This window comes from Bidens hawaiensis, unplaced genomic scaffold (genome assembly GCF_021521415.1).
Source record: "Bidens hawaiensis isolate Kalapana, Puna unplaced genomic scaffold, B.hawaiensis_p1.1 tig00030814_1, whole genome shotgun sequence".
Classification (NCBI taxonomy): domain Eukaryota; kingdom Viridiplantae; phylum Streptophyta; class Magnoliopsida; order Asterales; family Asteraceae; genus Bidens; species Bidens hawaiensis.
Window position 1 is genome coordinate 109,570 of NW_027495158.1, and position 13,933 is coordinate 123,502.

At 38.8% G+C, this 13,933-nt stretch overlaps 1 pseudogene; it reads left to right on the forward strand.

The window, feature by feature from the left end:
• The first annotated feature begins 8,457 nt into the window (after nucleotides 1-8,457).
• Nucleotides 8,458-11,164, forward strand: LOC143581159 (F-box protein CPR1-like; annotated as a pseudogene).
• The last annotated feature ends 2,769 nt before the right edge of the window (nucleotides 11,165-13,933 follow it).

The window sequence follows — 13,933 nt, forward strand, 5'->3', positions numbered from 1 at the left end:
ATTACGATCAAGTGTTCAAACGAAGAAAAGATCCAATACTCCGCTTTGATGTTCAAAGGCGAGCCACCAGAATGGTGGAACACATTGATGATGAGTAGAGGAAGAGAAGTTATGTATAGTTTGTCATGGAACGAGTTCAAGGAGTTGTTGATGTCAAAGTTCTGTCCAATGCACGAGACATACCTGATCCAAACCAAGTTCTTGGCTCACAAGGTTATTGGAACAAACCTTCATGAGTACAACACGAAATTTCACGAGTATTGTCGTTTGGTTCCCCAGCTGGTTACCCCCGAGTCCAGCAAAGTCACGCGTTACATACGGGGATTGCCACGAGAGATTCGTGACATGGTAAGGTCGCACCTACCACAAACCGCTGACTCCGCAATGGAGTTAGCTGGATACCTGATGGGCGGAATGATCCGCAACAAGGAAGAGGATAAGAAGGTTGTACCAGCACATGACTCGAGGAAAGGTGGAGTTACCCGCTTCAAGGGTAAAGGAATTGATCAACGAAGGTCTAATTCCAATCTTGGTGCCCCTCAATGCAAAATTTGCAAGAAGTATCATAGAGGTAGATGCAACTTCGCCTCACGAGTCTGTGAATCATGCAATAGACCCGGCCATGCCACGGCCGATTGTTGGAAGAAGAAGATGACCTGCTATAACTGCAAAGAAATGGGGTAGCGGTCAGTAGAACGAGCTCAAGAAGGGCAATGCAAGAGTCTTCGTCCTTGATACGAAGAAAGCGGCCGACACACCGGAAACGATTACCGGTACGTTCCTTGTTAATAACGCTTATGCTAGAGTCTTGTTTGATTCGGGTGCCAACTTAAGTTTTATAGATTATAAGTTTTGTAATCTATTAAACGGACCTTTAATCAAACTAAATAAAACCCTAAGCGTCGAGACCGCTAATGGCGAAACAATTAAAATCACCAAAGCCTTAGAAAATGGAACAATCTTTCTAGCCGGTTACATTTTTCCTATTCATTTGTTACCCATGACTCTTGCTGGTTTTGATGTTGTATTGGGTATGGATTGGTTATCTGACAACCATGCTCGTATCCTTTGCAATAGTAAGACCGTTGAACTACAAGCCCCTGATAAACGTACCATACGAATTGAAGGGGATAAAGACGCTGGCCAAGTTAGCCTAATCACGATGATAAGGGCTAACAAGTGTTTAAATCAAGGATGCTTAGCATTCATGGCCTAAGTTACCGAATAATCAAAGCCCAAACAAATCAAAGACGTTCCCGTTGTTTCCGATTATGCCTATGTATTCCCCGACGAACTCCCCGACATTCCTCCCGATCGAGAAGTAGAGTTTAGGATCGATCATATTCCTGGTACTGCTCCGATCGCTAAAGCTCCATATCGCCTCGAACCAACCGAAATGAAAGAGCTGAAGAAACAATTGGACGAGCTTCTTGAGAAAGGTTTTATACGACCGAGTTCATCACCATGGGGAGCGCCGATACTATTCGTCAAGAAGAAAGATGGATCCATGCGGATGTGCATCGATTACCGAGCTCTCAATAAAGTTACAATTAAGAATCGTTATCCACTTCCGCGTATCGATGACCTTTTTGATTAACTTCAAGGTGCTAGCAACTTTTCAAAAATCGATCTTCGTTCCGGCTATCACCAACTTAAAGTTCAATCCGAAGACATTCCGAAAACAGCCTTCCGAACAAGGTATGGCCATTATGAGTTCACCGTTATGCCGTTTGGACTCACTAATGCGCCAGCCGCGTTCATGGATATGATGAATCGAATATGTAAGCCTTACTTGGATAAATTTTTTATCGTTTTCATCGACGACATACTTATTTATTCTAAGTCTAAGGACGATCATGAACATCATCTTCGAACCTTACTTGAAATCCTTAGGACCGAGAAGTTGTACGCCAAGTTTTCGAAATGCGAGTTTTGGTTGCACGAAGTGCAATTTCTTGGTCACATTATCAACGTCAACGGTATTCAAGTGGACCTCGCTAAGATAGAAGCCATCTCGAAGTGGGAGATCCCAAAGTCACCAACCGAGATTCGAAGTTTCTTGGGATTGGATGGCTATTTTGAAGGTTTATTGAAAACTTTTCTCGAATCGCTGTTCCCTTAACCTCTCTAACTCGAAAGAACATTAAGTACGAATGGGGAACAAAGCAACAAGAGGCGTTCGATATACTTAAGCAAAAGCTTACCCCAAGCTCCTATACTGGCCTTGCCAGAAGGTACCGAACATTTTGTTGTCTTTAGTGATGCATCTCATTCCGGCTTGGGATATGTGCTAATGCAACGAAAGAAAGTCATAGCTTACGTCTCTCGTCAACTTAAGGTACACGAAAAGAACTATACGACGCACGACCTAGAGTTAGGCGCCATAATCTTTGCGCTCAAGATATGGAGGCACTATCTCTACGAAGTAAGATTATCGTGTACACCGATCACAAGAGTTTGAGACATATCTTTGATCAAAAAGAGTTAAATATGTGCCAACGACGCTGGATGGAAACTCTTAACGACTATGACTGCAAAATTGTCTATCACGAAGGTAAGGTTAACGTTGTGGCCGACGCCTTAAGTCGTAAAGAGCACGAAAAGCCAAAAAGAGTCCGAGCGTTAAGGCTAGAACTTCAAATCGATCTTATAGATCAAATCAAATCCACTCAAACTCAAGCGATAAATGAAAACAAGATCTCCGATGAAAAATGTAACGGCACCATTGACTCGTTAGTCAAGGGTGACGATAGTATCCTTAGAATGGGAAACCGGATTTGGGTACCAATCGTTGGAGATTTGCGTGAAAAGATAATGAATGAAGCCCATAAGTCCAAATATACAATGCACCCCGGTAGTGACAAAATGTATCAAAATCTTAAATCAAACTACTGGTGGAACGGAATGAAGAAGGACATCGCTTCGCATGTTGCGAAATTTCTAACTTGTTTAAAAGTCAAGGCTGAACACCAAAAGCCTTCGGGATTGCTTCAGCAACCCGAACTTTCTCTATGGAAGTGGGAGTTAATCACAATGGATTTTATAACCAAACTCCCAAAAATGAATCGACAACATAATGCTATATGGATAATCGTGGACCGTTTAACAAAGTCCGCACATTTCATACCTATTAATGAGTCGTACTCAATGGATAGATTAGCGCGTATCTATGTGAACAACATTGTTTCTTTGCATGGAGTACCGTTATCAATAATTTCTGATCGAGACAGTCGTTTCACGTCTCACTTTTGGAAAAGCTTCCAAAAAGCACTCGGTACAAAGCTAAACCTTAGCACTGCCTATCATCCACAAACCGATGGGCAAAGCGAAAAGACAATCCAAACGTTGGAAGATATGCTCCGCGCTTGTGTGATAGACTTGGGTGGAAGTTGGGACGACCACTTGCCCCTAATGGAATTTTCGTATAACAATAGTTATCACTCGAGCATTCAAGCCGCACCATTCGAGGCGTTGTATGGTCGTAAATGTAGGACGCCCGTGTGATGGCCTGAAACCGGAGATATTCAATTATCTGGACCCGAAATAGTCCAAGAAACCACCGACAAGGTTCTCCAAATCCGCGAACGACTTATGACGGCACGTGATCGCCAAAAGAGTTATGCTGATATCTGTCGTAAGCCGTTAGAGTTTAATGTCGGTGACAAAGTTCTTTTAAAAGTTTCGCCGTGGAAAGGCGTAATTCGATTCGACAAGAAAGGCAAACTAAGTCCTCGATTCGTTGGACCCTTCAAGGTACTCGAACGAATTGGTACTGTCGCATACCGTTTGCGACTACCCGAGGAAATACAAGGGATACATGATGTATTCCATGTTTCGAATTTATGAAAGTGTCTAACCGATGAATCTCTTTCAATGCCCCTAAAAGACGTAGAAATCAAATGAAATTTAAAATTCGTAGAACGTCCCATCCAAATCGAAGATTCAAAACTAAAGAAACTTAAAAGACGAACGTTGAAAATCGTGAAAGTAAGATGGGATTCCCGACAAGGACTCGAGTATACATGGGAACTCGAGTCTGAAATGAAAAAGAAATACCCCCACTTGTTCTCGTAAGCAATCTCGAGGATGAGATTTATTTCAAGGTGGGGAGGATGTAACATCACGTAATTTTCGGGCCAAAAATGTCAAGTTTTCAAAGTCGAGGGACCAATTCTGCCAATTTCTAAACTCCAAGGACCAAACTGTAAAATCTGTTTTCTTGACCTATCGCGCTACGCGACAGGTCAAGAAAAACCCCCATCGCGTACCGCGATGGGGGTGTCTGACATGTTGTGACACGTGTGCCACGTGGCACACGGTGGCAACGCCTGCCGCCACGTGTCACCACTTGGCAACACTCCCGCCACGTGTCGCCACGTGTAAGCGGTGCCTGCCACGTGTTGACACGTGGCAGATCTAGGCACTGACTCAGCAAGCATTCGTCGCGGTACGCGACGGGCTTGCTGAAGGGCCTGTCGCGGTACGCGAGGGGACCCAAAATCAGGCCTATAAATAGCAGCCTCCGGGTCATCACAATTCCACACCAAATTTACACACATACTCTCTCACTACTCTCTCTCTAAAACCTCGTAAAACGTGCCCTCGATCCGTCTCGAAAATCGTGCCCGTTACCTCGATAAACGTACCCCGAAACCTCGATATTCGTGCCACTCCTCGACATTACGAACGAGAAAGAAGTGCTGCCCGACGACCCGGTGATTTCCTCGAAGTACGTGCCAAAAGTGTCTCGAGAAACGTGCCAAGTGTGGAAAGGAGTATTGATCAAGTGGACGTGGAAAAGCGAGTAGCGTCGAAGTGCTGCCCGAGTGTGAAGGGTATTACTAAGCCAAACAAGGTAGGCATAATGCCCGACCAAAATATAATAAAATATTATGAAGGCTTAATACCCCAAGTCAAAGTTATTCTAGATAAACAAAGAAAGATATAACAAAGAAAGTAAAGAAAAGGAAGATAGAATATATATAAGTATATAAAATTATTCTTTGTTATGAAAAATATTATTTAAGTATAATAAGTATACTTAAATAATAATAAAGAAAGAAATACGTTTCTTAATGAAGAAGAAACGTCGGGTTTTATAAACTAAAGGTTTATTAAGATTACTTTTCAACTAAAGGTTCATTAAGATTACTTTTCAACTAAAGGTTTTAAAGTAAAAAGAAATAATGAACTAAAGGTTCATCGAGATGATAAGACTAAAGGTCTTAAGCCGGATCGTATATCCTACTAATGATTGTTATACTCGTACTATAGGTGCGAGATAGCGAAGGAGAACTAACGGACGGTGTTGGAAGCCGATCCTATTGAAAAGGTGAATGCGCCCCACTTTACAAACAAACAAACGTGTTATGTGTAAAACTTTACATGAGGCTATGTGTCTCTAAAAACATTATAAATAAGAGTATAAGCCAGCCCTCAGGCTATGGTATACGTTTGTCTGGATCCTTACATATGTGGAATGCGGTGGGCACATCGCACCACACTTGGTCACGACCTCCAGCCACGATGGGCCGGACCCAAGTTACGTCCGAGTGGGGAATGACCATGTGTATATTTATGGTACCTAAGTTATGTCATAAACGCTGCAGTGTTTTGCTTAGGTGACCTAGTGCAGAGACTCGAGTTTATGATGATTGTTTAACTTGATTATTCCTAAGCCAAGATGGGCCGAGACTTACGTGGTCTCAAGGGGTGATTAAGTAAAAAAAATATTTTTAGCGTCAACATATTCACCAGCATTCGTTGCTTACGTATTTTATTTACATTTTGCTGGTAATCACGAATAGAGCTTGCAAGACGAAGAAGCTCAACAATCCGATGGCTCGGATAATTTTGTGTAAATATAAAATATGGTGGTTTTGTAAAACATATAAACAAGTAAACTTAAAACGAGACTTTCGTCTCGTCTTTTGTATTGTAAATATTTTAATAACGATCCTTTGTTTTATAAAGTCTTCCGCTTAAACCCGTAACTCTGATTTATTTACAAATACGATACCAACTATGATTCACACTCCTAGGCCTGAAATAAGGGTGTGACAGATTACCAATCAGACTTGTGAATCAATCAAATTCAATCATTCAATTACTACAATTAAAATTACTACCAATGCAACTGATATACGGTGATTAATCTCCAATGAGCGATGATTTCAAACATGATTAGAAGATGAAGATTGAATTTGAAGTTGAACTAGGATCTCAAGTAAGTGATGAATACAAATCTGTTAGAAGATTGAAGTTTACCTAGGGTTTTGATGAACGCAGAACAAATTTGGTGGGAGAGTGGATATTTTGAATGTAACCTAACAATATTAATATTTGAAGATGGGTTAATTTTGTAACATGGAAAATCATTTCATTCTTTTGTTTAGTTTCGGTCGGTTCCTTTCAATTTAGGACGTTTCAGTTTTTTTTGTTTCGTTTTAGTTTGGTTCAGTTTCGACTTTTATTAGTTTTTTGGTTTCGCTTTGGTCCCTTATGATTTCATTTTGCTTCTTTGTTTCGTTTCGGTTTCAGTTTTGTTTTGGTCAGTTTGTTTCGTTTTAGACGGGTTTTTTTTTTAAATTCAGTCAAGGTTCAGTTTCGACTTTTTATTAGTTGTTTTGGTTTCGCTTTGGTCCTCTTAATTTTTCTATTTCATTTCAGTTTATTTTCTTTGTTTCGTTTCGGTTTCGGTTTCGTTTTGTCCATTTTGTTTCGTTTAGACGGTTTTTTTTTTAAATCAAGCTTTCGCTTTTAGAAATGCTTCGATTATCATGGACCATTTGAAGCGGTTGTAGATAGAGCAAATTTACGTTGGTCTTTTCAGCCGAAGAAGATCCATACCATTCAAATCAAGTAACATATTTCTTCGTCACAAAAAGACCAGGCTAGGTCATAATAAATCAAGATGTGTTGATCGGGTCAGGTTGAGCCTCAAGTAACTTTTTGTTCAGTTCTTTGTTATGCATTGCCGCTTTATGTAAATTCTCTATCGAATCAGCCGTGTCGGCAGTTTCATCTTCGGAGGGTGTCGAATCATAATCAGACGGGATGGTAGCATCGACAGCCATATCAACAAACTCAATGGATTCCTTAGAACTGCTGACTTCGACAACGTCATTCCATTTCCATTCTAGCAAGGCTATGGTTCATTTTCTTTTCTTCTTTATACGACGGATCTACAAACATATATAACTTGTTCGTTGGAAGTTCATAAACTCAATAAGACATAAATACATTAAAAGTCGAATAAAAGAACTTCATGCAAACTACCTCGTCGTTGAACTCACCATAAAATTTGTGATTTGTACGAACTGTAGGGTCCAGATGATACAACTTAAACACTCTCACATCATGTCTAAAAATAAGCAAGACCATAAACAACAAAAGAAAATATATAAAGTGTACATTATTCATTGCAATTAAAAATACAACATAATCATCTTTCAAATAATATGATTAAATGATGAAGGTAAGACAAAAGCAACTTACATATGTATTGCACCTTACTTGGACATGTTTATCAGTTTCCTTCCATCTTTTATGCAATGGTTGATGTATGCAAAAAGTTTGCTTCAAATTTTATATAAATATGTCTAGCAGTGGGTGGTTACCCATGTAAATAGGTGTTGTGGGGGTAGTTAATAGGTGTAGTGGGGTAGTTACATGTGATGAAAAGTAACCGCCTTTTTATCCATCATTATCGAACGACCAATATACAATCTTAGATCTTATTGGACGCAAGGGCGGAACATCATAGGGGCTTGTGCCCCCCCCCCCCCTTTTTGGCTTAGAAGTACCCTATACATTCATGCATCCAACACAGAGCCAACATGGAAGTGTGTGAGGAATATGAACATAAATATGGAAGAAGATGAAGAGATTGAGGTGAAAAAGAGGAGTAAATGGGTTGGCTTTCATGATGTGTTTTTTTTTTTTTTTCAAAACTAGCGTAATTATTTTTATAACTAGCGTAAATACTTTTATAGTTAATCTAATTATATTAAATAAATAGTGTAATTATTTAAGTATTTGTATGTCAACCATGCAATGTAAAAGTTGTATAAAAGTAATGGGCTATGGCTGAAATGAGCCCACACACTCAAATAGTCAAATTCCCAAACTCAAAACTGAAACCTATTTGGTGACAAATTCACTTTTCTACTACATCGTTCAAGCCCTAATTGGTGACAAATTCACTTCATCGCTCTAGCTTCAAACCCTGAATTTGATGTACTTGCAAGAGATCTGAATCGCCCATTAATTAATTCACCATCGTCTAATTTAGGTACGTTTTTTTAAGAGACCAACATATGTAACATCCAACAATCTATTTTGTAAAATCAACAACTTTATTGCTTAGGTACGTTTTTTTAATAGACCAACAACATATGTAACATCCGACAATTAATCTATTTTGTAACAATTTCAGATCTTTTTTTCTATGTTTCAGCAAAATCAAAATGTCAGACTACATACCTTTTTCAGTCCAAGCAGAAATCATGAAAAGGCTTCCAACGAAGTCTTTGTTGCAGTTCAGGACCGTTTCGAAAACATGGAAGTCGTTGATCGATAGTTCTAAGTTTGTTATTGATCACGCCGTCAACCACAATCACCAGCAACATCTGTTACTATGTTACCGTTCACGAGACGATCCTGGCAAACAAAAAGCAGTTTCAATTGTTGACGATGAAACTTTCCCGGAACAGAGATGTTCCCTGCCTGATCCCATAGCCGGACTTGGTTTACCCACGGTACTAGGAAGCTCTCGAGGCTTGTTCTGCTTATTATGTAGAGGTGGAGATCCAGATGAGCCTGGAAGAATCGGCACACGGCTGTGCTTTGGAATCCGTCAATTAGAAAATCTATTGTTATTGATGTGCCTTATGAGTTAACAAGCCCGGACACTAATATTGCTATTGGTTTTGGGGTGTGTCCTCGCACTATTGATCCCAAGATTGTCAAGATTATTTATAGATATGTTTCGACGACGAACTTGGGCGCTCTAGTGTTCTCCCCTTGGGAGGTTGAGGTCTATACTTTGAGTTCACGGGCTTGGAAAAGTATTCCTACAATTAATCAACCATGTAACTCAATTCATTTTACGGGAAATGAAGTAGTTACAGATGGGTTTATGTATTGGCTTGTTGTTGATTGTTCAGTTCAGGAGTATAATATGATTGTGTCATTTGACATGGCGCGTGAAGAATTTAAGGAAGTATCACTCCCTGATACTTTAGCCCGTGCCAGTCAATACAATATGGTTATATCTAAGCTGATAGAGTCTCTCGTTGTGGTTGAAATGGTTCAAGAGGCCAATAAAAAAGTTTATGATGTGTGGATGATGGAGCATGGTGTTCCAAACTCGTTTACCAAGCTATATACCATAAACTCACCAGATGCGTCAATAGGTGCGGTTCTTGGATTTAGGAGGAACAAAGAACCTATTTTTTCAATGAGAAGTGATGCCAGTGTATGTCACGTTCGTGATGCAGATTATTTCTTTGTCCATGAGCTCCACACAGAACACCTAAGTTATGTTGGGATTTCTGGTAATTCAGATTCACGCTCTGCTAGTTCATACATGGAAACACTACTTTTGCTAGATCAGTGAGATCGCGCGCAATTTGTATTTTGACAAAAAAAAATACAAATATAATGTCAAGATTGTGAGGTATGGATCTTAGAACAGCCAACTCTTGTAGCAGGTTGAAATTATGAAGTTTAAGGTTTGTGAAAAGTTAAAGACAGTACAAGTAGATTAATGTGTATATTTAATCTTGTTCAAAGTCTCTTAGTCTGGATGTTGGATTGTTTTCTTATCTTAAAGTGAAATTTATAATATTTCATGATTGTGAATTATTGATCTTTAATATTTGATTGCATTATATGTAGTATGTGCTTAATTTTATTAATTATTTGATTGCGAATTGTATAGGTTATGTAACGCATGAAATGTATTGGAAAGATATAGAGTTTTAGACCATTTAGTTGTCATTTTTCTTAGTTATCACATTTACATAGTTCTGTTTTATATTTCAAAAAATAAGGTGGTGTTATACCGTTTTATATGGTGTTGTTGTCAGCGTGTAAAGGTCACGTTACTAAATGGACACAAACCCGGCCGTGGTGGTTGGTTTTTTCGTGGTTGCCAATCTCCCATTGCTAGCTATGCCGTAAAGATGGCCACTATGTTAATGATTACCCTTATCTTGCTAGTTATAATTTTAATGTTCCTAGTATCAAATATGACTTGGCTAAAGCATTACACGCCCAATGTCACGTCACTACATCAGAACCTGACTGGTGTGTTGATTCCGGTGCGACGGATCATATGATGCTCTCCACAGCAAACATTTCCCCAACCTGAACCCTATTTGGGCAACATTAAGGTTACTTTTGGTAATCGTAATATTCTCTCTCGCAGATGGTCCATTCTACTATTAATAATCGTATTTGGTTGCGGGATGTATCGGTTTTTCCCAATCTTACTAAAAATTTATTATTTATTACCAAGATGACAACGGATAAAAATGTGGATGCTTTATTGTCCCAACCTTATTTCTATATTTGGGTCCGAAAAACGAAGGAGGTACTAGCACAACGAAGATGTGAACGTGGCTTATATGTTCTCCACAACAGCCCTCAAGCTTTTGTGGCATCTTATCAGTCTAAATTACCAGCTTCATATGAACTTTGGCATTCCCAGTGGGACAAGTGTCGTTTGACAGTATTTTAGTTTTAAATAAAATTGGGACATTTGTCGGTTACTTCTGTTTTACCCAAACCTATTATGTGCTCAGCTTGTCAATTTTCATTAGCCCACTAATTTCTGTTTGTATTAAATGAAAAACGGCCCTCAAACCCCGTTAGATTTGATACATTAATTGTGGCTTGTTTGCTCAGTTGACAGTTATTGTTATTACATGGCATGTGTTGATGATTTTTCTAGATTCTACAAGGTAAATCGCTCTTTGCACTTTTATATTTTCATGACCGTGCATATGATAATCATCGACCGTTTCCATGTCGTGTATATCCCTATCTTTGGGTTATGCGGAACATAAACTAGCACAGAGAAGTATCACTTGCATTTTCCTTGGTTATTGCTCCAAATACAAGTGTTATCGCTGCCTTGACCCAACTTCATCTAGCATAGATGAACATGCTTTCCCATAAATATTTACCGGCGATGCCTTGACCCAACTTCATCTCGCATAGATGAACATGCTTTCCCATAAATACTACTGTAAAAGACATTTTTATGTTGCAATTAACAAATGTTGTGCAGGATCCATCAGCTTATGATATACCCACTCATACCTCTAGTGTTAATTCTTCGTAGAAGGCCGATCACAATCACCTTCACCTAATGCAGCCTAATTTCCTGTGACCCTAGAGCCTCCGGATTGAACACTCCCATTGTGGATTCTGCCCCAATTTCACAAAACAATCCACTGCCATCCATCCTGTCATCAAGTGTTAACACGTGCTAAGGCTGGGATTTTTAAACCAAAATATTAGGCCGAGTGTTGTTTTAACACAACTCATTAATTTTCTAGGAAAAATATACCAAACTTGCATTATGCAGGATTTGAACCTCCAATTTTTTGGTTGCATTGGGTACGGTCGGTACACCTTAACCACCATGATATCCACTAATCATTTGGACAAGGGTTAAACGGGTTCAAAGTAAAATCAGTTTGGGCCGGTCAAGACGAAACATTTAAAAAAAGAAATAGTACGATTTGAGCCGGAATGGTCTCTCTGTCTAGAGATCAAATGTTAGTCTATAACCAGAATTGGAGGCTCACTTGTAATGTTCTTTGTTAAATATATACTAGATTATTAGTACTAGACTCACTTTAATATACTAAGTAAAGGCTACCCGAGAATGAATTTCAAACTTTATGTGAAAACAGGCACTGGGAGGGTGACAAAAAAGGAGGATGTTTACGCGTTTGGGATTATTTTAATGGAGTTGGTTACCGGCCGAAAACCAATAGACGTCACTATGTCAGATGAGAGTTGTCATTAGGCTACATGGTTTAGAATGGTCCTTATCTCCAAGGAAGACATGGTAACTTGCATAGACCAAGCTCTTGATATGGATGATGAAGCAACACTTGAAAGCATCTTCAAGGTGGCTAACTTGGCAGTCCACTGTACTGCATTTGACCCTTGTCAGAGATCCGACATGAGTTATGTGGTTAACGTGTTGGGTCCTCTTTTAGAGAAATGAGAACGTACCCGCTCAAAAGAAGGAAGAACAAACTTATCATTACCAAAATGGGATCGCCTTGGAATAGAAACAATATCAAAATGGTTTACTAATTAAGAGCGTACTTATCATTAAAAAAATTGATCATGGAAACTTTATTTCAAATAGAAGTCCTTGAAATTAAACTATGAAAATCAGATAGCATAAAAGAGATTGGTTATTAAGGTGTATATCAACTCATGAGCCAAACAAAGACCATCTGGTGTTTTTTCCACAACTTCTAGATATATAAAACTGTTTGCCTTAGTTGCTAAATAACGAGTTTATAACGTATAGACGCTTCCCGTCCAAACTCAGTTGAACTATTTGTGGCCCCCTAGCATCCGGTGTGGAACCTGGCCTAAATCCAATGGTTTTCATTCCTAAATTGTGGGAGCATATTTTTTGGTAGTTAATTTTTTGATACTTTGAATCAGCATGTAGCTTCTCTTTTGTCTACTTCACATGATGGGAAGCCTGCTATTTCCAAATTTTCCCCTGATACGGGATTTTTCGTCAATGGGAACAAAAAATTGGATTTGCTAAAACGGGCCAGTTAAAACAGTTTCGGTAATTCAAGTCAAAACTGGTTGGTTAAAGTACACACATATTACATACTCCTCAGTCCTAACAAAGTAACAATAACATATCACATTATGAATTCAGATAAATAAAACACAAATTTATTGTTTCTGTAACTTCATAATTGAACTTTGTTGTATTTCATACACTGATCGATAAGCTTGAACTGCTTTTCGGCCCCTCCATTTCTAAGTGTTTAACAATTGTTGGGTGATAATGGATTAATGGTACCCATTAACCCAATAGATATGCAATTAAAATCCTATATATCAAATGCTTGGAACACAGATGTCCTCAAACAGATACAATTTATGTGTTTTTGCCATTTTCTTGCTATCCATTTAACTAATTTAAAACTAGTACTCAAAGAATAAAACTTTATTAGTAGATTTTGTCAAAAGCTGAAGCCAAAATTCCATTACTGAATTTTGTCAAAAACATGTGGATTGCTAGTGATTTTTTGGGAAAGCCTAACCCAATAATGACTAATCCAAAAGTTAAAAACTTAAGGAATTAAGGTAGTCAGCAGAATCATGAGAATGAGAAATCGAAAACTTTGGTTTTGGATTTTGTTACGTGTCAAATAAGTGGAGGGGGTTAAATGCAATTGTTGATTTTTATAGGGGTTCTAAATTCTAATGAATAATCCAGTTGTACATATACAATGGTGTTTGATTAGTATATGGGTTCTTCTTCTATCTCTTAATCGATCATAATGGCTTTGAACCATGACAGAATTTGAAACCAACATGTTGAATGTTGATCGTGAGAATGAAAATTTTCTATTGTGATTTCGTACCAGATCGAATCTGGTCGCTCTCTGTTCGCTTCTAGTTCTAGTTCGTTAGTCTGACATCTATATGGTGCGTAATTTTGCGCTTCAGAAAGAATCGGGTGCATTGGGCATGTTCAAAAGATGAGAGGAGGGGGGGGGGGGGGGGGGGTGGCCGAATAAAATTTGAAAGGGCCTTGTTTATATTTTAACAAGATTCACACTATTATTTCTGGTGCATGCATTGGGCCTCTATTGGGCTGGCCCTAAATCTAATGGTTTTATATAATTCTTAAATGTGTGAGTATGTTTTC